The 26471-nt window shown below is 39.8% G+C and overlaps 1 pseudogene; it reads left to right on the top strand.

Moving 5' to 3' along the window:
- The first annotated feature begins 4587 nt into the window (after nucleotides 1-4587).
- The window catches only part of LOC143388208 (chromodomain-helicase-DNA-binding protein 1-like), a 33975-nt pseudogene continuing 12091 nt past the window's right edge, over nucleotides 4588-26471 (top strand).

The raw sequence follows: 26471 nt of genomic DNA, 5'->3' as shown, positions 1-26471 counted from the left end.
AGGTAGAGTGCCAGTGTGCTTATTAACCTACCCACCGCCTATACTGTGAGCCTCTGTGATCATATTTCCCACATTTAATTCCTTCCATCAAAAATTCCTCTTACACTGCTTGTGGGATACAAGAACTGTGCAAACTTATTTATTAAATGATTTAAATAAGAGGGAAAAATGAGAGATGCTTAAAAAAGAGTTGAGTAAAAGTGAGGAAGAAGATGATATTATTAACATCTAGTACTTACTGAGATTCACTGCTATAGTTTGGATCCTATATATCTCCCAAAGGCTCATATGTTAAAGTCTTGGTCCCCAGCATGAAACTGGTGAAAGTGTGTGGAACCTTTGAAAGGTGAGCCCTCATGGGATGTCTTCTGGTCATTCATTGAGGGTGTGTCCTTGGAATGGGTAGCAGGGATCCAGCCTCTTCCTCTTCTTTGCTCTCTATGTCCCAGCCTTGAGATAGCTGGCTTCCTCTGCCATGCCCTTCTGCCATGATGTGCTTAACAGCAAGGGGGCCAGCTGATGGTGGACTGACCCTCCAAATTTGTGAGCCAGAGTAAAACTTTTCTCTTTATAAACTCATTATCTCAGCTACTTGTCACAGTAGCAGAAAGCTGACCAACACATTCATTATGGGTTAATTATCTTTCTTTATATTAGTTTTTTTATTTATATATGACAGCAGAATGCATTGCAATTTATATAACATATATAGAGCATGTTTTTTTTTCATATCTCTGGTTGTTTACACAGTATATTCACACCATTCATGTCTTCATATGTGTACTTTGGATAATAGTGTTCATCACATTCTATCATCATTTCTAACCCCATGCCCCCTCCCTTCCCCTCCCATCCCTCTGCCCTATCTAGAGTTCGTCTATTCCTCCAATGCTCTCCCTTCCTACCCCACTAAGAATCAGCCTCCTTATATCAAAGAAAACATTCAGCATTTGGATTTTTGGGATTGGCTAACTTCACTTAGCATTATTCTCCAGCTCCATCCATTTATCTGCAAATGCCATGATTTTATTCTCTTTTATTGCTGAGTAATATTTCATTGTGTATGTTTGCCATATTTTTTAATCCATTCATCTACTGAAGGACATCTAGGTTGGCTCCACAGTTTATTGTGAATTGTGCTGCTATAAACATTGATGTGGCTGTGTTCCTGTAGTATGCTGTTTTTAAGTCCTTTGAGTATAGACTGAGGTGTGGGATAGCTGGGTCGGATGGTAGTTCCAGTCCCAGCTTTCCAAGGAATCTCCATACTGCTTTCCATATTGGCTACACCAATTGCAGTCCCACCAGCAAGTGTACCTTTTCCCCCACATCCTCGCCAGCACTTATTGTTGTTTGTATCCATAATAGCTGCCATTCTGATTGGAGTGAGATGAAATCTTAGAGTACTTTTGGTTTTTATGTCTCTAATTGCTAGCGATGATGAACATTTTTTTCATATATTTGTTGACTGATTGTATATCATCTTCTGAGAAGTGTCTGTTCAGTTCCTTGGCCTATTTATTGATTGGGTTGGTTATCTATTTATTTATTTTAGTGTTTAGCTTTTTGAGTTCTTTATATACCCTAAGGATTAGTGCTCTGTCTAATATGTGAGGGGTAAAGATTTGCTCCCAAGATGTACACTCTCACAAATTGTTTCTTTTGCTGAGAAGAAACTTTTTAGTTTGAATCTGCCCCATTTATTGATTCTTGATTTTAATTCTGGCACCAAAGGAGTCTTATTAAGGAAGTTAGGGCCTACTTTTTCTTCTATTAGATCAGGGTCTCTGGTTTTATTCCCAGGTCCTTGATCCATTTTGACTCGAGTTTTGTGCACGGTGAGAGATAGGGGTTTATTTCATTTTGCACGTGGATTTTCAGTTTTACCAGCACCATTTGTTGAAGAGTTTATCTTTTCTCCAGTGTGTGTTTTTGGCACCTTTGTCTAATATCAGATAATTGCAATTTTGTGGCTTAGTCTCTGTGCCCTCTATTCTGGTCTACCAGTCTGTTTTGGTGCCAATACCATGTTGTTTTTGTTACTATTGCTCTGTAGTATAGTTTAAGGTCTGGTATAGTGATGCCCCCTGCTTCACTCTTCCTGCTAAGGATTGCTTTAGCTATTCTGGGTCTCTTATCTTAGCAGATGAATTTCATGATTGCTTTTTTGTTTCTATGAGGAATGCCATTGGGATTTTGATTGGAATTGCATTAAATCTGTATACTGATTTTGGTAGTATGGTCATTTTGATAAAATATTAATTCTGCCTATCCTAGAGTAAGGTAGATCTTTCCATCTTCTAAGGCTTTCTTTGATTTCTTTCTTTAGGGTTCTATAATTTTCTTTATACAGATCTTTTACCTCTTTCCTTAAGTGGATTCACAAGTTTTTTTGTGTGTGTTCTGGGGTTTTTGTTTTGTTTTGCTTTTGTTTTATTTTTGTTGTTCAGGTTTTGAGGTTATTGTGAATGAGATAGTTTTTCTCATTTCTTTCCAGAGGCTTTGTCACTGATATACAGAAATGCTTTTGACTTATGGGTGTTGATTTTGTATCCTGCTACATTCATTTATTTACTAGTTCTGGAAGTTTTTTGGTGGAACTTTTAGGGTCTTCTAGGTGTTGAATCGTATCATCATCAAATAATGCCAATTTGAGTTGTTTTCCTATATGTATCCCTTTTGTTTTTTTTCGTCTAATTGCTCTGGCCAGTGTTTCATGTACTGTGTTAAATAGAAGTGGTAAAAGGGGGCATCCCTGTCTTGTTCCAGCTTTTAGAGGGAATGCCTTCAATTTTTCTTCATTTAGAATGATGTTGGCCTGGGGCTTAGCATAGAGAGCCTTTATGATTTTGAGATATGTTCCTGTTATCTTTAGTTTTTCTAGTGTTTTGAACATGAAGGAGTGCTGTATTTTGTCATATGCTTTTTCTGCACCTATTGAGATGATCATATGATTCTTATCTTTAAGTCTATTGATGTGATGACTTACATTTATTGATTTCTGTTATGTTGAACCAACCTTGCATCCCTGGGATGAATCCCACTTGATCATGGTGCACAATCTTTTTGATGTTTTTGTATTCCATTTGCCAGAATTTTATGAGAATTTTTGTATCTTGTTCATTAGAGATACTCGTCTGAAGTTTTCTTTTTTTGATATGTCTTTGCCTGGTTTTGGAATCAGGGTGATATTGGCCTCATAAAATGAGTTTGGAAGTGCTCCCTCTTTTTCTGTTTCCTGAAATAAATTAAGAGTATTGGTATTAGTTCTTCTTTAAAGGTCTTGTAGAACTTGGCTGTGTATCCATCCAGTCCTTGGCTTTTCTTGGTTGGTAGACTTCTGATAGTATCTTCTATTTCGTCATTTGAAATTTTTTTTTTAAAGAGAGAGGGAGAGAATTTTAATATTTTTCAGTTCTCGGCAGACACAACATCTTTGTTTGTATATGGTGCTGAGGATCAAACCCGGGCCACATGCAAGCCAGGCGAGCGCGATACCACTTGAGCCACATCTCCAGCCCATCATCATTTGAAATTGATCTGTTTAAATTGTGTATTTCATCCTGACTCAATTTAGGCAAATCATATGACTCTAGAAATTTGTTGATGCCTTTGAGGTTTTCTATTTTATTGGAGTACAAGTTTTCAACATCATTTCTGATTATCTTCCTGTGTGTCTGTAGTGTCTGTCGTGGTATTGGAAAGAAGGCTTCCTTTTTGTAGGCCAGCCTTTACACAGACGTTTGTTTTAATTTTTCAAGTATTATCCTTCCTTACCCACTTTTTTGTTTGACACACTTAGTTTTACAAGTGCAAAAATAATGCAGTGGGATTCCATAATGTTTACCAATAAAATTAAAAACTTAAAAGTCTTAAAACGCCCACTTTATTATCTTTTGCATGATTTTCACATTTTTAAAAGGATATTCAATATTTATACCTTTTTCATTATTGTATTTTGCAGCTACTATTTATCATTTTATCACCTATTATTAGATAGTTTATTTTCATTTTTTGCTATTTTAAGTTAATGCATCTAGAATATCATCCAATCTTTTTCCATATTTTGGATTTTTTAACAGCTTTCCACCAGTAGCATCTGTTAAAAATATGATTCTAGGACTGAAACTTCTTGAGAAATTGCTCTCATGACATATTATACTATAAACATGCTGTGGCAGCAGCCTCCAGTGACCTCCACGTTAACAAGTCCAGTGGCTACATCATCGTGGACATCTCCGTGATCCTGTTCACCACTCTCCCATTTTAAAGTCCTACTCCTTTAGCTGTGACATCACTGTCTCTTGATTTTTCTTATGGGTTTGAATATCTGCTCTGCCCTTATGATCTTGACCTAGTTACCTAGCCTTTCAGAGTTTTAGTGTCCTTGTTGGCACAATTATGGTTACTTGTCTTATTCTTTGGATTAAATTGCACATAAAGCCACAAGCGCAATGTCTGGTACATAGTACAATATGATAAATGTATCCTTTCATTTCTGTCTCTGGCTCCTTTCTGCATAGATCTTTCTCATCTGAGGGGAAAACAAAGCACATGGTAGTAACCTTTCAAGATAGGAAGGTCACGATGCCAGGTATGCTTCTAACAGAGTGGGCTGTTAGTCTTTCTAACACGTCATAATTGTATAGTAAGATGTGGTTGTGAAATATGTTTGAGCTACACGAAACTGAAAGTTTGTATTTTCTCTCATAGCTTCTCCTGGAGTTTTCTTGTTGTGGATGAAGCCCACATATTGAAAAGCCAAAGCTCTCTGCTGCATAAGACACTCTCAGAGGTAAACTCAAAGGATAGTCTTCGTTTTTACACACACCCCTTCCTTTTTTAATAGACTTTATTTTTTAGAGTAAGTTAGGTTTACAACAAAATTGAATAGAAGGTACAGAGAGTTCCCATATATCCCCTGCCCCTTTACAAGCCTAGCTTCCCCCATTCTCAGCCTCTCCCTGAAGAGAGATGTTAAAACTAATGAACCTACGTTGGCACCTCAGTGTCACCAGAGTCCGTAATGCTGGATTCACTCGCTGTTGCGTGTCCTGTGAGTTGGAACAACAGGCGATGGCATGTTTCCACCCTATAGTATCATGCAGAGCGGGTTTCCTGGCTCAGAAATCCTATACCCATCTGTCCACCATTCCTTCTCCCCTCTAACTCCCCTTTAAAACCACTTAGACTAGTCTATACAGAGCCAACTAAATGGAAACATTATGATTATTATTATTTGTTCTAATTTGTAATATATGACAGCAGAATGCATTACAATTCACATTACCCATATAGAGCACAATTGTTCCTATCTCTGGTTGTACACAAAGTAGAGTCACACCATTCGTGTCTTCATACAAGTACTTCGGATAATGATGTCCATCTCATAAATTAAAACTTTTGTAGTCAGACTTCTGCAGAGCTAAATAAACCTGTTTTGGAGGGCAATGACAAAAGTAGTATTTAATATGGCTAATTACTATTCCTTTCTCTTGTTATCAAATGAGTCAGACCCTACCCCAATAAAATGCATTTTATTTTTGGAGATGTTTCAACTCTCTATTGAGTGCTTTTAATTTTTCTCTTTTTTTTTTTTTTTTTACAAATAAAGATCTTATACTCCTGTCTGCAGTTGCAGATGCATTGGATATACCTTACGCCTCCCCCAATTTACCTATTTAGAAACTTACCGTTCACATGGAGTCATGAAGAGACCAATTTCTTACAGCATATTGCCTTCAGTCTCTCATCTGTTGTATTTTTAGTATTATACACTTGATTGCATTCCCTTCTCTTGATCTCTTGTATCATTTGGCAAAGTAGATGAGAAAGATCATTGTGGCATGGAGCTGCCCTTGTTTCTGAGAAGCCAATGAAATGTGAAGTACCTTCTCCTTGTTGACCTGAAAGTTTGCTCATTCATGAGACCACACTTGTTAATTTCTGAGATAATCAAAATTTGGTCCTCATCCTATAATAAATCACTTAAATTTAGAGGAAAATCTTAGACATGGATTATGTATTTAATATTTATTGGCCTAAAAGTTGCAGTGTTTAGAGTTTTTACTGAAGATATAATCATTTTTATTAGTTTCAAATATTGTTATCCCCTGCCTGGTAGGGCATCCTCTATCTCTGCTGTCCTCTTTGCCTTCTTTTTAGGGACCCTTGATTATGAGTCCTTCCCAAGAGTTGGTACTGTATATTTAAAATAATATACATGCATAGGATGTGACTTTTCCACATTACTTAATTCTGCTGGTGTAAGTTCTTGTTAATGTCAGCTCAGAGGTTGACCTTGCTTGGCCTGATATCTGTTGTCACTGTTTTTCTTCCTTCATTAGTCTCTTCTCCTCCGTGTTCTTATCTGTTTCTCAGTGTTTTTCCTTTTTCTTTTGGAAATGCTGGGGATTGACCCAGGGCTTCATGCATGCTAGGCAAACGTTCTGCTGGTGACCCACATTCCCAGCCCTGTTTCTCAAAAATTTACAGAATCCCTTTTTATATTGGACTGTCCATGGCTTACTATCCAGAAACATCTAGAAATTTTGATATCTTGACTCAGATATATTGCAAAGTTTATGAACAGACATTGTGTCAGTGTAAATCTTGCTGCTTGCTTGTAGCATTGAGGCCTGATACTATAAATAACTCTGGCTTCTCTAACTCTTTGAATGAATGTGTTTACCGAGATACTCCCGTTAATTCCCCCATGTAGGTCATAACATTTTTGACTCCTCAGATAGATTGCATTTAGTAACCCTAGTGAATACTCATGTAATACAACGCGATGTCACTTACATGCTGTACTTGTTTTAAGGAGTCTTTGCCAAGTACCATTATGAGCTGTTTAAAAGTTTAACAGAACTTTAATCAAGTGCACATTAGAACTTTTTTTAAGGGAGGAGGGGCATTAGGAACATAGATTTTGAAGGACATCTTCCATAATATTCTGACTGCTGCCTGTATCTTGAGAATCGCTTTTATACACACCTAAGCCTATTTCTTGATTCCTTATCTAGAGTGAGAGCCTTAGAATTTCCTTTGTGGATCTTCTTGATCTCTGGCATCTTCCTTTCCCTCAGTTTCCTAAAGAGTGAGTTTGTTTCTTAGATAAATATTTATTAGACTTTTTGGATGTGCCAGGCTCTGCAGGTGGTATTAAGCAAATAATTACAAAATGCCTTGAATAGGTGAGACTGAAGGGCCTACTGCATTAGAAAGAGCTTGGGCTCTCTTGCTGTGGGCTACCTATTGGGTTTTCTACTCAAGAACTTTGCCCTGACTCAGGGCACACAATTAGGATTGGGCTCTCTGCTTTCCAGGTGTGGAGCCAGAGCCTTTTGAAGTTGGAGACCACCTGATTGAGGCTAGCAGGGAAATTTCACCTGCTGGATAAGCTGCTGGCATTCCTGCATTCCAGGTTGGAATAGGTTGACATGTACTGCTCTAGGGAGTGACTGGTTCAAACCTGAATAATGAGGAACTTACTTATTCTTGAGACTGATTCAAGTTCCCTTTTTTTTAGAAGCCTGGAATTCAAGGCCTACTTTCTCTGCAACTGTACACCCACCCCCCATTCCATCTCATCCAACCCTACTCCTCCACCTTTATCCTTTCTTTCCTGAATTCCTACAGCATTTAGGATCCCAGTCCAGGACTTGGCAAGCCCTGCCTTACTCTGCTACCTTGTTGATCAGTGTGTGTTCACCTCATCGGTCCAACTATGTTGGTTGCATCCACAAGGACGAGTCAACATTGAGCATTTCTTTTTTGAAGAATAAGATAGTTTTAATGTGTCTTTCCATAGAATGTCGATTATATAGAAAAACAGAGCAGAAAAATCTGGCAGAAAACATCTTAATTAAATGAAAAAAAGTTAACATAATCAGGCTGTCTAAAGATATAGCTGTGTGGTGGAACAGACACACTAAGGAGGCCCTGGTTCCATCTAAAAGTAAGACAGCAAGGTGACTCACACCTGTAGTCCCAGTTGACTCTGAAGGATGAGGCAAAATGATCACCAAGTGTGAGGCCAGCCTCAGCAATTTAGCCAGTCCCTGTCTCAAAATAATAATAAGTAGGTTTAGACGTAGCTCAGTGGTAGAGAGCACTCCTGGAGCATTTCTATTAAAATTGCCTGCTGCTTCCTTGAGTTGAACTGACACATAATAAAGGTTGAGTAAACATTGGGTCTTGTTAATCTTTGGGATTTGATTTAAACTCAAGGCGTAGTTGGGGAATACTCTTTCCCAGAAATGCAAGTTGGGTATCAGAAGATGACATTTGGTTAGTGTTAGACAGCCTGGTATCCAGCATGTACATCTTCATCACCATAGGAAAGGGGGAGTCTAGGAAAAGACCAGAGACTCAAGAATTTCAGAATTGTGCCTTTAGGATGAATGCCCCAGGTGTGGCCTGAACTAATCTAAAACTTCAGATTTTTCAAAATTGCCCAGTCTTTTGCAAATTAAATAATTGCATGTCTTGGGGCTGGCATTGTGGCTCAGTGGTCGAATGCTTGCCTAGCTAGCACATGCGAGGCCCTGGGTCCAATCCTCAGCACCACACAAAAATAAATAAATAGCTCAGTGACTAAGCACTCGCCTCACGGTGAGGCAGAAGATTAGATCTTCAGCACCACATACAAGAATATAAATAAATAAAACAAAGTTATTGTGTCCATCTACAACTAAAGAAATTGAAAAAATAAAATAAAGGTATTGTGTTCAACTATGACTAACACGTAAATATAAAAAATTGTTAAAAATTATAATTACATGTCTTACTGTATTTTATGGCCTTTGACGTATCTACCATAAGTGTGTGTGTTAGAGATGGAGAAGAACCTATAGATACCTTTCGTCCAAGTTTTTAATGACCTCGAAAGGTCATGCCCAATGTCATATAGGTAATAAGTGGCAGAGAGAGATAAGAATTGAGGTACTCACCTTCAAACTCAGTGCTTTTCCCAACAATTTGGGGCTAGAGTCTGGCCAATGTTCTCCCCAACTCTTGGTCTTACTCTCCTGGCAGCCTTAAGGTAAGTTTAGTTTCTTAAAAAGAATGTTGTTTTAACAGCATTGTCCTTATTTGTTCAGGCAAATTTAAAACAATGTCTGATAAGAAGGGCAGTCACCTTGACTTTGTTCCTTTTACATTATTTTGAATTTTCCTTTCCTTTCTTCACTCTCTATATGTAAGTTTCTTGTGTACCATGGGGGATTGCTTCTCTAACATGCTTCTCGACTTTTCTAGATGGTAATGACTTGTACCACCAAGTGGGAATAGCAGTAGATAGCCTTCCGTAGCTCTTCAGGATCTTGGGGAACGGGTGCACACATATTTGAACTTTGCCTTTACTCTTCACATGTGTATTTATTTTTCTATTGAAATGAAACTTCTGTTTTCATTGAGTGAAGTGTAATATTCCAGAAAGAGGCTCCTTGGTTACGCCAGGGCTTCCACACTCCCTGGTGAATTGACAGGTGCCCTGGGACTGCTCTGAGGGATGCCGCTACATGTGGAGGCACTTTGTTTTCTTGTATAAAGTATTCAGAGTTTCTGAGAAAGTTACAGGACATTGATATTTTTACTTTAGCATTTCCCTTATGTGTAAAGTTGTCCTCTTTGGTAGATTTTGCCTGAGGGTCACTCCCCCTAAACACTACTAGAGTTGGCAGTTTCTCCTTTTCTTCTTCTTGCCAGGGGCCATCGCATCTTACTCTTCTCTCAGATGACCCAGATGTTGGATATTCTCCAGGACTATATGGACTACAAAGGTGACTCCCCTTGGCCACTACATCATCTGAGAATCATAAGGGGTGTGGGAAGGTTACCGAGGAAAAGGTTAAAGACAAGAAGGTGAAAAGGCTGAGGAGAGTGGACAGTGGTGTGTGAAGCAAGGATCGACAGCAGGGTAGAGACGCATGGGCAGAAGTAACACCCACATTCTCACCAGGTGATACAGGTGATGGGTATGGAGCAGACGTGAAAATGTTGAGTGGCTTCAAAAATGTGTGAGTCGAGTTTCAGTGACAAACACTTGCAGCGTCTCTCGACAGTTCAGCAGTTATGTACTTATTCAGGATTAGTAAGAAAATGAAGATTGATAGTATGGAGATCCCACAAATCAAGCAGGGGGAGGGTAAGAGCAATTATTTCTGTGACAGTAGGGAATGTAGGCAGTTACTTGAGAACTCTGCTTAATATATAATAAAATTGATGTGGGATAATGGGACAAAGCTTGAACAGAGGTTGATTTTTGAGCCTGTGGGAGATTATCAGCCTCAGAAATAACTGTTTTAAAGTTTAGTTGAGAGTGGTCTCTCAGATCTACTTGATGCCCCCCAAGTACTGCAGTAACTGGACACTTCAGCTACTGGCACATTGAGGAATCTCGAGTGCCAAAACATGACTTGAGATTGCAATTTCCCTTCCTGACCTGATGCGTGGTGACAAGTGGAGAGCCCTAGAGCTTCACTGAAAAGCAGGTGCTGGGTCATCAGGCAGGCTCCCAAGTGCTTGTCTTACTGCTTGCCTAAGTCAGGATTGTGTCTCAGCAGGCACCAACTGCCAGCATGTGGATATTTAGGGTGGCCTGGGAAGAGTCAAAACCAAATATTAACTCTGCAAATGCCAAAGACTTTGGCTGCCTGTGTTTTTAAAACCCAGGCTAGTGTGTTATGGTGATTTTTTTTTTTTTTGTGAAGTGATGAATTGTTTCCCTAAATTTAGATCTTTCAGACTGGGGTTGTGGCTCAGTGGTAGAGCCCTTACCTGGCATGTGAGAGGCACTGGTTTGAATCCTCAGTACCACATAAAATAAGAAACAAGATCAAGTTATCAAACAGTTGAGATCTTTCCCTTGGGCTTTATTGAAAGTAGGGCAGGCTTGGGTTGGAAAGGACAAATAGGCATTGGCTTAGGAATGACTCAATTATTTTATTTCCTAAGAGTCCTTGCAAAGAGTAAGGACCTGTGTGTGGTTGTTGTCTTCTCTGTGTAAAGGCTACAGCTATGAGCATGTGGACGGTTCTGTGAGAAGCGAAGAGAGACACCTGGCCATCAAGAACTTTGGACAGCAGCCCATCTTTATTTTTCTCCTGAGCACCAGGGCAGGTAAGCCCAGGGGTGTTGAGGAAGCAGACAGGCATCCCACCACTGGTACGTTTTCCCCTCATTCTCTGAAAGGTGAGGTTCTTACCAAGAGTATTGAAAAGGAGAGAATCGAGGCACTTACGTGGCCTAGTACTGGACTTCTCGTGTGGAGCTCTTTTCTGTTCAACCTGTAAAGCTGTCATCGTGAGAAGTGAGGCTGAAACCTGGGCCTGTTGGAAAGTAATTCTAATCCACTTAGACCACTGACCGGAAATGTCCTGTTTTGTTTTGTTTTTAATTTTAGGGAAAGTTTTATTCACATTCATTTATTCTCCTTCCCAACCATGAATTTGGAAAATAAGATAATCTCTTTTCTAGTTTCCCTTCCTCCAGGAGTACCTCTGGAAGAGTGTTATAAAGTTTAATAAAGATTTGTTGTTTAAAATGTGACTAGAGTGAAACTGACAGCTATTTATGATTATTATGGTATTGTCCATATGACTTAATCATAAATAAATGACACTTGTGGTGTTTTGCCAGTTGCTTTCATATAGTATTAAATAATTTGAAATTAGTTTGGGGAATTGGAATTTTTCTTACATTCTGAATCAAAAAGCCCTAAATTAATTTTGAATTCATAATCTAAGTTCATGATCTTATTTTTTTGATGGTAATCCTGATGGAATAGATATAGGAACACAAACAGGAATGGTGTCCTTGATGAAAGAGAGATTAAAGTCCTTATGGAACAAAAGGTCACCCTTATGTAGAAAGCACTTAGTAAGTGCTTTGTACTATATGGGTCTATAAAAGAAGTGTTAGATATGATCCTTGAGTATCAGGAGATCATTTCTCCAGTGTGTGTCTTACCTCTCTCTTAAAGCCAATAATAAGATACAATCAGATTCCTTTGGTCCAGTCTCTTCCCAGGTCATATACCACACCCTGTCATTCAGTCCCGTTGTCTCATGATTAGTCTTAGGGGAAGCTCAAAGGATCTGGTCAAAGGCATGGTCAGTGTTGGGAGAGGAATTCCATTTATGCGTTTAAGATTTCATTTTTCATATTTAGAAAGCAAATGTTGGAAACATCTAAAATTAGTTAATCTCCTTGGAGGGCTTAGAGTAGATTATCTAGGAGCTGAAGCCATCCTGGACATTAGCCTTTTCCACACACTGACTGTCATACGTGCCGTCATGTTGCAGCTATAGATGTGCCGCATTTTCATTCAGTGTTTCCTTCCAGCTTTCCACGAGGTTGTTACCACATATTGCCGGCAGATGCCAGCGATAGCTTAGGAATATGTCCCAAACAACTAAATGCAGCTTAAAATATCATCTTTGGTGAACAAGGGCTGCACTAGCCACTATTAACTCAAGAGAAAGATAATTCTTATGGAACACAAATAGATTTTCGAATGAGATGACTGCCTCGATAGTTAGCATACAGTGGATAAAAAGGTTCTGGAGCCTGGCACAGTAGTGCATGCCTATAGTCCCAGCTACTCAGGAGGCTGAGGCAGGAGGATGGCTTGAGCCCAGGAATTCAAGGCTGGCCTGGGCAACACTGTGAGACCCTGTCTGTGTCCCAGGAGTAATGACCTCAGATTCTGGAATACGGGATGGAATCCTGACTGTTTCATCTTCTAGTGGTGCAACTTCAAATAAATCCCTGAATCTAGCTGTTTCCATTTCAGCATCTGCAAAATGAGAATAGTGCTAGCAAGGGCACAGGGTTGTTGTGAGGGTTAAAAGAGTCAACATATGTAAAGTGCTGTGAGCAGTGCTTGGCAGTAGTAAAGTAGAAGTGTAGCTCTTATTATTGGGTATAATAAGCCTGTCTCCGTATTCAATCATTAGTATTTCTTTATTCCAACTTTGATTTTATAGGAAGACTTCAATGAGAATGTTCCTGCCTGGCTTGTCTTACATCCAGACGGGAGTTAGTAGTCCTTGTGGAAAGGAACCCTTCATTCAGTTCTTGGAACAAGCCCTTTTAGGCTTGTTTTAGCAATGAGCTCCAATGACCCTAGCTGGAGTGTGTTCTGTACAGTTTCCACATTAATCAAAGAGAAGCCTTTGGTTTGCTTCTTAAAATTCCTGAACCCAAAGTGCTCTTTTGGCCTTTTCCTGCACCATTGGAGAAAGACCAGAGAGTTGTTGCATTGAGTGTTCTTGTCTTGAACTGATTTTACGACATCTTCTTTGATCAGTGTGGAAACCAGTACAGGAAGACACTATCAGGTTTTCTCCAGTCAGAGTCAGGTATCATCTGCTCTTCTCATAGCTAGCGTCAGGTCCTCCTACCTTGTTGAAGCTGCAAGTGTGGTCATGTGCATTTCGTACTGCCCACTGCAGACCTCTCATTGTTTTAAGATATATTTTTAGTTGTAGATGGGCACTGTTTTAGTCAGCTTTTTCACCTCTGTGACCAGAACCAACTGTGGAGGAGGAAAGTTTATTGGAGGGCTCATGGTTTCAGAGGTCTTAGTCCATAGAAGGCCGACTCCATTCCTTGGAGCTCCAGGGGAGGCAGCATCATGGCAGGAGAGTGTGACTGAGGGCAGCAGCTCACATCGTGATCAGAAAGCAGAGAGAGAGACTCCACTGTCCAGATACAAAATATACCCCTTACCCATGTGCCTGGTGAACCCCTTCCTCCAGCCACACCCACCTGCCCCAGTTACCACTCAGTTAATCCCATTAGGCATTCATTCACTGATTAGGTTAAAGCAATTTTCCAGTCATTTCTCCTCCAAACCTTCTTGCATTGTCTCACATGTGAGCTTTTGGAGGACACCACATCTAAACCATAACAGATGATACCTTTATTTCATTTATTTTTATGTGGTGATGAGGAAGGAACCCAGTGCCTCACGTGTTCTATCACTTGTGTTCTGTCACTGAGCTATAACTGCAGCCCCCAGACCTCTTATTTTTGGAGCTGTTTTCTGAAAGAACTTGTGTCCTTATTCACAGACTGAAGCAAAATCCAATCAAGGTTTTCAAACAAATATTAAATGGCTTCACGCAATTAACTTAAGCATTCTTTTCTTTTGCTTACCTCTCTTTCTGTTATAGTTGATAATTAAATTTTCCCAGTTCACACAATGAAAGGTGAGGTAGCACTTTGACCACTGTAGGGTGGTCAAAACCTGAATTTGGGGGCAGAAATGTCAGTTTGAAGGATGAAGCCAGTCAGTTGGACTGATTTCAGATTTTCAGGATGACCCAGTCCTCCCTTGTGTCTTTCTAGTTCCTTATTTGTGTGTTGCTGATCATGCTCCTTTTTTGTATGGTTTTTAGGTGGAGTTGGCATGAACTTAACAGTAGCAGATACTGTTATTTTTTTTTTGACAGTGATATTAATCCTCAAAATGACTTGCAGGCAGCTGCCAGAGCTCACTGAATTGGCCAGAAGAAGTGAGTGAGTTAGACATTGGCACCTTTCTGCTCTGTTGGCTTGCAGCTGTGCATTGGGGAGAAAGGTGGACAGGGTAGTCCTGACAACAGTGCCACGTTGGAGTTGAGAGACCACTGGGTTTGAACCCTATTGTGCTGCTGGCTTGTAGAGTCATGTTGGGGGATCAGTGGTCACATGATCAGTTCAGACTCAATTTGTTCCACAGTTAAATTCCAAAATGATTAGAAAAAAAACTTAGAATTTATTTAGTTCATGTTTCTCATGATAGATCCTAATTCAGTTTAAAAATGAAGTTAAAGCCAGTGGGTGCACATGCCTGTAATCATTATCAGCATGGGAGACTCAAGCTGGAAGATCAAGTTTAAAGCCAACCTTGCAACTTACCTAAACCCTGTCTCAAAACTTTTTTTAAGGCTAGGATATAACTTCATGGTAAAGCTCCCCTGGGTTGGGTTCCCAGTACCACAAAGAGGAAACAAAGTTGTGTTCAGCTACCCTTTGACTTGAGGTAACATGCCTGCCAGGGGTTATCCTGGCTACAGATGTAGGCCCAATAGTGGTCACTTCATCTTCCTTCCTCTTACTCTTTTGGGGAAAAGTTCAGAAAGAAGTTGAGGCCAGATTTCTCTAACAAATGCTCAGGTCCCAATGAGCAGTGTCCTTTTCATTGTTCCCTGAGTGTGGCATTTGGTTCTGCTTCCTTTTAGGTGTATCTTCCTGGCATGCTTTTTTCCCCAGCTTTGCAGACTCATAACACTGCTCTCATTTGACTCCCGTACAGGGCTGTGGAAGTGATTCGGCTGATTGGCCGAGACACCGTGGAAGAAATAGTTTATAGGAAAGCAGCCTCCAAACTGCAGCTCACCAACACGAACATAGAAAGAGGCCATTTTACTCTGGGAGCCCAGAAACCTTTGGCTGATACTGACCTCCAGGTAAAATGTGTTCTTTTTAGAGTCTCATGATTTATAACCAGCACTCTCTGTGGATGAGAATGCAAATAAAAAGGACCAGCATTAACCACTCATTGTTGCAAATTACACATTTTTTCATTGGCCTAATTCTCACCTTCTTAGTACCTAACTACATGCAAGGTGCCATACTAGCTAAAACTGAGGGTGGCATTTAAAGGCAGAGAAAATAGAATAAAGAGAATGAGCTTTGAACCATCTAACTTGGATTGAAATTCACATCTTATCCCTTATTGGATATATGACTTTGAGCATGAAACTGAACATCATGGCTTAATCTTTTCATGGCTTCTAAAGATGAGTGTGCCACGAGTTACCTCAGAGAGAATTTGTTTTAAGTTCTTTTTTCTTCTTCCTTTTTTTTTAAATCTGTGATGATTAGTTCCATACCTCCTCCTTAATCCCAGACCCTTTGAGTAGTGACTTACAGTACTCATTCCATACTCAGAGATGAGTGAACAAGATTAGGAATTCAAAATTATGCCATAGGACATAGGGGTGAAAGCACTAGAGTTAATTTGCTTGAAGATGGAAAAATTAGATGGGAGTCAAATGCTGGCTTAGAATATTCTAGAGAGCTCTCTTTTGGTAGGAGGCCTTTGAGATAAAATTGAACCTATATTATAATATACCCCAGGTCCTTTTGAGGGATTAGATGCAGAGAGATCAACCCCTAGTATCTAGCATGATTCAGGCATGAAGAGAGTAATAAATGTCTGACAAAAGGTAGTAGCTGTGGGAAGGTCTGCTGTAGGAAACTGCAGAGAAATGACAGGAGTTGGCTCTTGTTTTGAGGCAGGCAGTGAGAGAGAGCAAGTTCAAAGATGGCTTTAAGCCTTTAAGCCTGAAAGATGAGAGTAGAAAGTAGGAAGATAGGGATAGAAATTAGAAAGATGAAAATAATGTAGGCTTTAGTCAACAGAGTTTGTATTAAAAATCAATATAAATTATTGTTAGAGGGAGACTCAGAAGAGAAAGGAATTAGAAAAGTTTGCAAGAAAAACCAGGCCTTAAAAGGATCAGCTTATCAAACAAAAAATTCAAGAGGTATGTGAAAGGGGAAAAATTACACAGTATCACAAGCAGAATTATCAAATTCACAACTAGCCCATGCATGAGTTAAAAATGTCAATTTTCTCACATATGTATCTTTACACATCAGCATTGGAGACAGGGATGGTGCTGTTTTTGTTAGGGAGTCATTGACCTGCAGGAAAGGGTCACAGATTTGGGGGTACTAGAACCTGAAAGAAGAACCCTAGGTTTTGTTTGTTTGCTTGATTTTTGTTTATCTTAGAGAGTAACTGTGGAGTGTTTGGCCTTTTCTGTTTTGAGTCTTCTGCATGCTCATCTGTCATGGTGGCCGGGCATGCTGTGCATTTTATTTTCACACTATTGAAGAGGCAATTTCAAATGGAAGGTGAAGGCTTGAGAGAGAGGTACGTGTACACTGTAGGTGTCTAAATACACTTCTTCACAGGACCTTGGGGGAGGAGCTCATCATGGGCTATTGTGAAGGCACAGGCATCAGGAGTTAGAGGAGATGAATTCTCAGATGCTCGACGCTTCCCCAGTGGAGGGAGCTCCAGGCATTCAATCAGGGGTTTCCCTGTGACATTGGCTGCTAGCACATCATTGTGAAATGCACAGGCACAAACTTTGCCATGGGACCAGATCCTTGGGCCAGTACAAACTATTGGCTGTGGGAGAGGACCTTGGTGGGACTTCCTGCCCAGGCCATGGCAAGAAATCACATTCTGGTTCTGTCTTGATTCTTTCCTCGCCACCAGACTGTGAGTTATTTATGGTTGCCAAGAACAAGGGTGATAACTCACTGCCTTGTCTCAAAATACAGCAGGACATTTTTTAAGTTATTAAAAGAATCTAATAGTAAAAGACGTGGTTCTGGTTTGACAGATCTAAGCAGTATAGAGCAGTGAAGGCCTGAAAAAGGAAAGCAGGTTCCTTGTCTTACCAGGAGAACACAGCAGAAACAGAGAGCAGATAAAGATGCGGTGAGCACTTATTGAATGCTTACTGTGTGCTAAGCATGTGTGACGCACACTTTTTCCAGTTGTTTCAGAAGAAGAATAACAAAAAAATGAGATAGACGTCTTTATCTCCATCTTAAGAAATTTTCCAAACATCAGGTTCATGACTCTAATCCGAGCACTCTTTAACTTCCAACTACATGCTCTTAGTTGCTGTAATAAAGTGGTTTTCATTTAAAAAATGGGTAGTTCCTTAAAGACACTTTGTGAGTGAGCAGTAGCGAGGGAAGCCAGGAGACTTAGTCCAAGGAGTGGAGGGGGAAGGGTCCCAGTATGGACTGAGCCTCATCATAAATACTTGGCTTTCTTCTGTTTTGGGTACTAAATGCCAAAGCCATTTGGCTTGGTTATAAATATAGGTACACCAAGGTTAAATATAAATATATCAGGTGTGGTTTTGCTTAGTTTTTGTCATAGTTTTCATCTCAGGTATTTTCAAGCTGAAGTTTCCAAATTACAGAATAGGCAATCTAGAGATAACTAACCAAATCTAAAAGGGCAGAATGAAAATGAAGTCCCATGATGTGGATCCCAATTGGTTCAGAATTCCTAAGAGAGAGTACTTAGGGAGGTGGAGAGTTGCAGGTAGCAAGTGAAGCCAGGTAACATATCTAAGAGTCTGGTTCCTGCAGCCGTAGGAAGTAGGCTGAGTCTGTCCCCTAGGGGGAGCAAGAGGGCAGGATGGGGAGTGCCCCAGGACTGTCCAGGAAGATTGAAATTGAGAAAGGCTTGGGGTCTGGTGATCAGGGTGGTCATGGTTTTGCCAAAGTGGGTACCGTAAAGCACTGTAGTAGCAAAGTGGCTTGGCAAGGACAGGTGGCAGCTCATGGTGAGATGAGGTGTTCAGTGGCACCTTCTCTTTAGGGTTAGTTTGGCAGTGGGAGAGGTAAGAAGGTAGCCAGCAGGGTCTCTGACTTCTCTCGACTACTGGAAGTGCCTGTAGAAAATGCTGGTGAGAGTGCTAGAGAAGATGCTGGGGATCATCTTATCTGCCCCCACTCCTCAAAAAAATTGGAGGCCAAAAAGTTTTTTTGGTATTGTAAATAATTGTCAAAGTCAACATCTCTGATCATCATTCATCACCTCTCTGCTTATTCCTCATCCAACTCCAGAACAGCCTGGCAGGTGTCATTTGTGATGGAAGAGAAGAAAGTCCGTCAGGGGGTCATTTAGACACTTAGCGAGTCACACATCCTCACCTGTGTTATGAGAACTAACTGGATCTCTCGTTTTCTTCATTCAAGTTGAGTGAAATACTGAAATTCGGCTTGGATAAACTGCTCTCTTCTGAGGGGAGCACCCTGGAGGAGGTAGACCTGGAGTCCATCCTGGGAGAGACAGAAAATGGCCAGTGGGCCTCTGGTGCCCTGCCTGCAGCTGGAGGAGGGATCAGAGAGCAGGAGGAAGGAAGTGAGTTGGGCTTAGGTGAGCCAATGACTCCGTCACCTCAAGCTAGGGTGTGAGTGAGATGCGTCCCCATGGGAAGTCCTGTGTCCTGCCCCGGGGACCTCTCTTCCTACCCAGCCCTGTAGTCATCTGTGACATTCTTAAGGCTTCCTGGTCCAAGAACTGCCAGAGTAATCGTTGTTCCCTTGAAGCTGGACTTTGAATCCAAGGAATGATATTAATGTTTATGGTCCTGTCAGTCTCAAGGATTAAATTTAAACCTTTTCTCCCTTGACGCAGACATCTTCTTTGGAGTTTATTTGGTGAAACCTGCTATCTTTATGATGGTGCTTTGCACAGTGATTCCTTTTCTCAATAGTAGAATGTTTTTTAAATTGCAACTAATATTTATGGACATTTATTGTGTTCATCAACAGTACTTACTATGTCATGTGCTTTAGGTCTTTTAAGACCCATGAGGTGGGGGCTGGGGTCGTGGCTCAGCGGTAGAGCACTCACCTCGCATATGCAAGGGCCTGGGTTCGATCCTCAGCACCACATAAAAACAGAAGTAAAATAAAGGCATTGTGTCCAACTTCAACTAAAAAAATAAATATTAAAAAAAAGACCCATGAGGTGTAGGAGATCATTTTGTCTTCCTTTTTCTTTTTTCCCGAATTTTTTTTTTAAGTTGGAGATAGATAGCATGCCCTTATTTTATTTTTTTAATGTGGTGGTTAAGGATCGAGCCCAGTGCCTCACACATGCTGAGCAAGCACTCTGCCACTGAACTACAGCCTTAGCCCCAATATTTATCTTTTTGTCCATTTTCTGTTCTGAAATATTTGAATTTCAGACTTGAAAGGGGTTTTGTTTTGTTTTTTCTTTTTCTCATGATCATTTTTAAAATGTCTGTTCTCCTGTATCAGCAACAGGGAGTCAATATGGGATGGTGTGAGAGGGTTTTTACTGATCTTTTTTAAAATTTTTTTATTCATATATGACAGCAGAATGCATTATAATTCTTATTATACATATAGAGCACAATTTTTCATATCTCTGATTGTATACACAGTATATTCACACCCAGTTCGTGTATTCATACCTGTAATTTGGATAATAATTATCACATTCCACCATCATTAATAATCTCATGCCTCCTCCCTTCCCCTCCAACCCCTCTGCCCTATCTAGAGCTTGTTGTTACTCCCATCTCCCACTCTCTATCCCACTATGAATCAGCCTCCTTATATCAAAGAAAATATTCGGCATTTGGTTTTGGGGGATTGGCTAACTTAGCATTATCTTTTCTAACTCCATTCATTTACCTGAAAATGCCATGATTTTATTTTCTTTTATTGCTGAGTAATATTCCATTATGTGTGTGTGTGTGTGTGTATACATACACACACACACACACACATACACCACAGTTTTTAATCCATTCATCTATTGAAGGGCATCTAAGTTGGTTCCACAGTTTAGCTATTGTGAATTGTGCTGCTATAAATATTGATGCAGCTGTGTCCTGTAGTATGCTGTTTTTAAGTCCTTTGGGTATAGATGGAGGAGAGGGACAGCTGGGTCAGATGGTGGTTCCATTCCCAATTTTCCAAGTAATCTCCATACTGCTTTCAATATTGGCTGCACCAATTTGCAGTCCTATCAGACTGCAACACTTAGAGTGGTTTTGATTTGCATCTCTCTAATTGCTAGTAATGATGAACATTTTTTCATGTATTTGTTGACTGATTGTATATTATCTTCTGAGAAGTGTCTGTTCAGGTCCTTGGCCCATTTATTGATTGGGTTATTTGTTTTTTTGGTGTTTAGCTTTTGAGGTTCTTTTTATACCCTAGAGATTAGTGCTCTATCTGATGTGTGAGGGGTAAAGATTTGCTCCCAAGATGTAGGCTCTCTATTCACCTCACAGATTTGTTTCTTTTGCTGAGAAGAAACTTTTTAGTTTGAGTCCATCCCATTTATTGATTCTTGATTTTAATTCTGGCACCAAAAGAGTCTTATTAAGGAAGTTGGAGCCTAAGCCCACATGATGGAGATTAGGGTCTACTTTTTCTTCTATTAAACGCAGAGTCTCTGGTTTTATTCCTAGGTCCTTGATCCATTTTGAGTTGAGTTTTGTGCATGGTGAGAGATAGGGGTTTAATTTCATTTTGTTGCATATGGATTTCAAGTTCTCCCAGCACCATTTGTTGAAGATGCTATCTTTTCTCTAGTGCATGTTTTTGGTACCTTTTTCTAATATAAGATAATTGTAGTTTTGTGGGTTAGTCTCTGTGTCCTCTGTTCTGTACCATTGGTCTACCAGTCTGTTTTGGTGCCAATACCATGCTGTTTTTGTTACTATTGCTCTGTAGTATAGTTTAAGGTCTGGTATAGTGATGCCACCTGCTTCACTCTTCCTGCTAAGGATTGCTTTAGCTATTCTGGGTCTCTTATTTTTCCAGATGAATTTTGTGATTGTTTTTTCTATTTCTATGAGGAATATCATTGGGATTTTGGTTGGAATTGTATTAAATCTGTATAGCGCTTTTGGAAGTATGGTCATTTTGATAATATTAATTCTGCCTATCCAAGAGCAAGGTAGATCTTTCTATCTTCTAAGGTCTTTTTTGATTTCTTTCTTTAGGGTTCTGTAATTTTCATTATATAGATTTTTCACCCTTACTGACCTTCTTAATTCAAGAGTTCCTTCTAGCCTGGCACAGTGGTGCACACCTGTAATCCCGGTGACTCCAGAAGCTGAGGATCATGAGTTCAAATCCAGCCTCAGCAAAAGTGAGGCACTCAGTGGGAACCTGTCTCTATTAAATACAAAATAGGGCTGGGGTGTGGCTCGGTGGCTCATGCCCCTGAGTTCAATCCCCAGTACCTCCCTCCCCACCCCACCCCACCCCGCCCAAGAAAAAGAGTTCTTTCTCCCATCAATACAGAGAAGCACAATGGCTTCAGTAGGGTGCTTCCTTTACTGGTAGGGAAGGGGCTGGGCGAGGCTTTTGGTTTTGTCCTTCTGAATTTTCTCCCATTGCTTCTCTCTTTCTCCCTGCCATAGACTGTCGAAGGCTGTCTGCATTACCTCTTTATCACCCGAGAGCAGAGCGCCCCCAGATGTCTGACTGCATCTCCTTCCAGCCCTTCCTTTGAATTCCTAAGCAGCCACTGCTCTGAACTACCAATCTCAGATGTCCTCATTGCTCTCCCTTCCTGGGGTGACCTCATTCTGGAGGATGAACTTTATCTGTCTGGCACTGCTAGAGCTCCACTGTCCTGCTCCTGTGCAGATTCCGTCTGCCTCCCCAGACCAGTGAGGGCTTCAGAGCTCAGCTGGTTTGGGATGTTCATTCTCTGTTTACCTTCAAGTGGAAGTTTATAGTAGTTCCCGACTCCTAATTTTTTGGTAGGCTTAGATTAGGGGAGGTTTGATTATCCTTGTTGACTGGTGTGGTTTTTATGGAATATATGGAGAATTAAAAATCTAGGCAACTGGCATTATTTTACAGAACATAGTTCTTGGACTTTTCTTGTGTTTTATCTTAAAAATTTGTTATGATAGTATCACATTTATATTCTTCAAGAACTCTTTCTTGTTCTCAGCTTGTTGTTTTAGTCGTATCCTATTCCCATTTCAAGGATATAATATCCTCCCCGAGGACATTTATTGTAGCTTTTTAAAATATATCTCAGGGAGGATATTTATTATATCTTTTCAAAAAGTGTTACCCTGCCCACTGTATTATCTCTTTTTGCTCCATTTGCTTTTCCTTCTTCCTCTTCTTTTTAAAAATTTTGTTTTGGAGTCTCTTGTTCTTGTTAGCAGTTTACCTGAAACATCTGGTGTCCTGTCTGATCAGGGTGCTGGTGAAATGCCCCAAAGCTGACAGGCAGCTCTGTTGTGAACAGGTGGGTGGCCTTTGGGCCTCATGCCAACAGCACTGGTTAGCAAGCCAGCTTTTGCACTGGGGGAGCTTTTCAGACAGCCAGATTTGAAGATTTCACTGGACAACTCATCATATCCTAAGACGAGTCCTATACCATTACAGTGAAATTGTTGGTTTAAATTGGAAAGACAGGGAGCTGAGGGCTCATGGTGCTCCTGGTGTTTAGTGTGCGGATCCTCTCTGTTCCTCCATACTGTGAGGACTGAAAGGGTTCCTGCAGTCAGCCCCAGCTAGACACCAGTGTTTTGGTTCCACAGCTCTCTGAATCTGTTGTTCTCTTCTTATCCACTTTTTATCTTCCAAAGAATTCATGCACTGTTTCATCTACCATTGCCTCATATCTTTTTAGAAATCTGTGTATTGTCCTTTAGCTGTTTCAGGTGAGAGAAAAAATAGATATGTGTGTGGTCATATTTTTAAGTTGTATTTGATTACCTTAGTACCAAGTTTCCACCCTTTTCTATACTCATCTAGATTGACTTTATTTACTAGAACAAAATAAAATTACAGTGTTTTCAGAAAGATAATTATATATCTCAGTCTACCTACAAAAAATTACATTTTTGCAGACAGTTTAACTGTTGGATTCTCTAGTTGGATTAAAATTTGGAATGTTGTCTTCGATGACTGTCTTGATTCTCTTTGTGGTAGATGGTTCCTCTGGCAGGACCCACATGAGGGTCTAGACCTGTGGGCTCCAGCTGCCTCTTCAAAACAGAGTGAAGACATAAAGCATGGTTAAAAATAACAAAGGAATATGAAAGAGGAGTAGTTAGAGCAGCCCATTCACAATTAAGTATAAAGTAAGGTAGCTTTATCTTTAATGCCAAGTTTTTTAAAAAGCACAGTTATATGGTAAGCTGAGAATTTCATGCAGTATGATACTACATAATGTTGATCATAATTGAAACTTCTCAGCCCTTTATGTTTTTTCTACTTGTTGATAGAGTGCCTCTTTGAGAGCCCCCTGCTGATTTAATTAGCAAATGCCAATTAGAATTATGGCTGGTTAGATTTGGGTACAAGTGTGAAGCAGTTGATCTCTTGAGAATGAAAATGTTTTGCTTTCATACTCTCTGGGGAAAACATACTTGTAGCTGATTTCATAATGCTGTGAAAATACATTATTTGGTAACATGTGCTATTACATACATTTTACTTTTGACTTATTATTCTACCTGTCTGTGTTTACTAGTCTTGCCTGGTTATCACTTGATTCATGATCTTGGCAGACCACCTAGCCTCATTGGGCCTTAGTGTCTTCATCTGTAAAATGGTGCTATTAATGTCTGCTTTACTCTTTTACACAGCTGCAAAAATCAAATGTGATACTAGATGTGAAATTGCTCTGATAGCATAAAGTGCTACTTAAGAATATTCTATTGGCTGGGGGTGCCACTCAGTGTCAGAGCTCTTGCCTAGCATTTGTGAGTCCCTGGGTTTGATCCCCAGCACTGCAAAAATTAAAGAAAGAAAAAAGATTATACTACTGTTCTTATTGTTTTTGCCATGATTATTTGCAAGCTTTTTTCTACTTTTCCATACACACTAATCTACTGAAAAGAACATATTGATCTTAGAATTAGAAAAACCTGCCATGTTCATTTTGTAGCAGAAAGAGTTGGAACCATTTAATCCCTGTGTGAGTCTCAGTTTCCCCTTTCATAAGTGGGGTTAGCTATAACATGATTGATGTAAAAAACATGAAGATGCTTTGTGAGATCTGTAAAGAATATTATAAATCCAAGGGATTATTTTTTTGTGATTTTTTTTTCATTTTTTCATAGAATTGCCACTTGTTCCTTTTAATATTATAGAAAAAGGGAAAAAAGAGTATTAAAAGTGTGTTTGGGATTAAAAAGTAGAGATTTTATTAGCGGTTCTTAAAAGTCAGTGAGATTTACACTGGGAATAGTTGTGGAATGAATGAGTGATTTGAGACTCAGCAGGGTAGAGGGATCCAGCAGAGATTCCCATATCATCTTGGATAGACCCGAAAGGGTTTTAAGCCAATGCTCTGTCCTTTGAAAAGTGAACATATGTAGAACCCAAACTTATCAGTGTAGTGCAACAGGAAATGGAATGCCTTCATCACAAGCTGGTCTTTGCCCTTCAGAGTAAGGGCTATTCTCTTATTCACCTAGTTATTGCTTTGAATAGCATTAACCTGTCTTTCAATGTCTTAACATTTCTCACTTTGTGTTTTATGTTCTTAGAAAGCCATATGTACTTATTCAAAGGTAAAGATTATTCTAAAGAGGCCAGTAAGGAAGACAGAAAATCATTTGAACAACTGGTGAATCTTCAGAAAACCCTTTTGGAGAAAACAAGTCAAGAAGGCCGGTTACTCCGAAATAAAGGCATTGTAAGAGCTGTTAATTTTTGTGAAATCATAATTCCAAAAAATTATATCTTAGGATGATTTGTTAAGAAATAAGTGTCTGTTAAAATATAGCAAATTAACTGAACCCTACATAAAAATATAGTATAAAAAACATTAACAAGATGAGTATATTATACCATTTAATACAGGTAAAAGTAGGCCTGTCCCTCTTCTAGCCACCCTAAAGGGATCACCATGTTACATCAAAATACCATATCCTGCTGTTGATAATCATGACCCTGTTTCATTAAGAGATGATGGCAATCATAACCGATACATGTAATGTTCACAGTATTTTGTGCTTAAAATGTATTTTCTAAATGTTAGCTATCATTAAGATAATCATGCTAAAATACTGTATTAAAAGGAATTGTACATTTGTAGAAAGATTCGTGTTAAAATTATTTAAACTTTAAATCCCATCCTACGGTGTATGCTTTCAATCAAAGAAAAAAGTAAGCACCTTATTACTAATGAGATGAATCAAAATGACTAGCAGCCATGCTAGTGCTTTGCGCGCCGTGCCAGTGCAATGCAAAATATGAATGTTAAATTGGATTACCTGGCGGCCAGTGCCCACCACACAGGGATGCTGTGCTCTGTGAGATCCCACGCGAGTCACCTCTGTAGAGTGTGCTTCAGGGTGAAGGAGACGTGAGAGGATAGGACGTCTCTGACCTTCTGGGCTGTGGTCCTGTCTTTCCCACAGGTTCTTATCCCAGGCCTAGTGGAGGGGTCCACCAAAAGGAAGCAGATTCTGAGCCCAGAAGAACTGGAGGAAAGACAGAAAAGAAGACAAGAAGCAGCAGCCAAGAGAAAGGGATAATAGAGGAAAAGAAGAGGGCAAAGGAAGAGGCTGAACATAAGAAAAAGTATGTCCATAAAGTACTGTGGTTTCCAGTTACGTAGGTCTCGTCTCCTCTGCTGGATTGTGGAGAAGGGAAGGATATTCATATGGGAAATTTAATATTTTTTTAAGAGAGAGAGAGAATTTTTAAATATTTATTTTTTAGTTTTTGGTGGATACAACATCTTTATTTTTATGTGGTGCTGAGGATCGAGCCCAGCGCCTTGTGCATGCCAGGCAAGCGCGCTACTGCTTGAGCCATATCCCCAAGCCCTTAATATATTTTTGATGGAAAAAAAGTATGTCTGTGTTACTAACCAAGCTGAGGATCACAGTTGGCAAAGGATT

The sequence above is a fragment of the Callospermophilus lateralis genome, unplaced genomic scaffold (genome assembly GCF_048772815.1).
Source record: "Callospermophilus lateralis isolate mCalLat2 unplaced genomic scaffold, mCalLat2.hap1 Scaffold_590, whole genome shotgun sequence".
In the NCBI taxonomy this organism is placed as follows: Eukaryota; Metazoa; Chordata; class Mammalia; order Rodentia; family Sciuridae; genus Callospermophilus; species Callospermophilus lateralis.
This window is presented reverse-complemented; position numbering and strand designations above follow the sequence as displayed.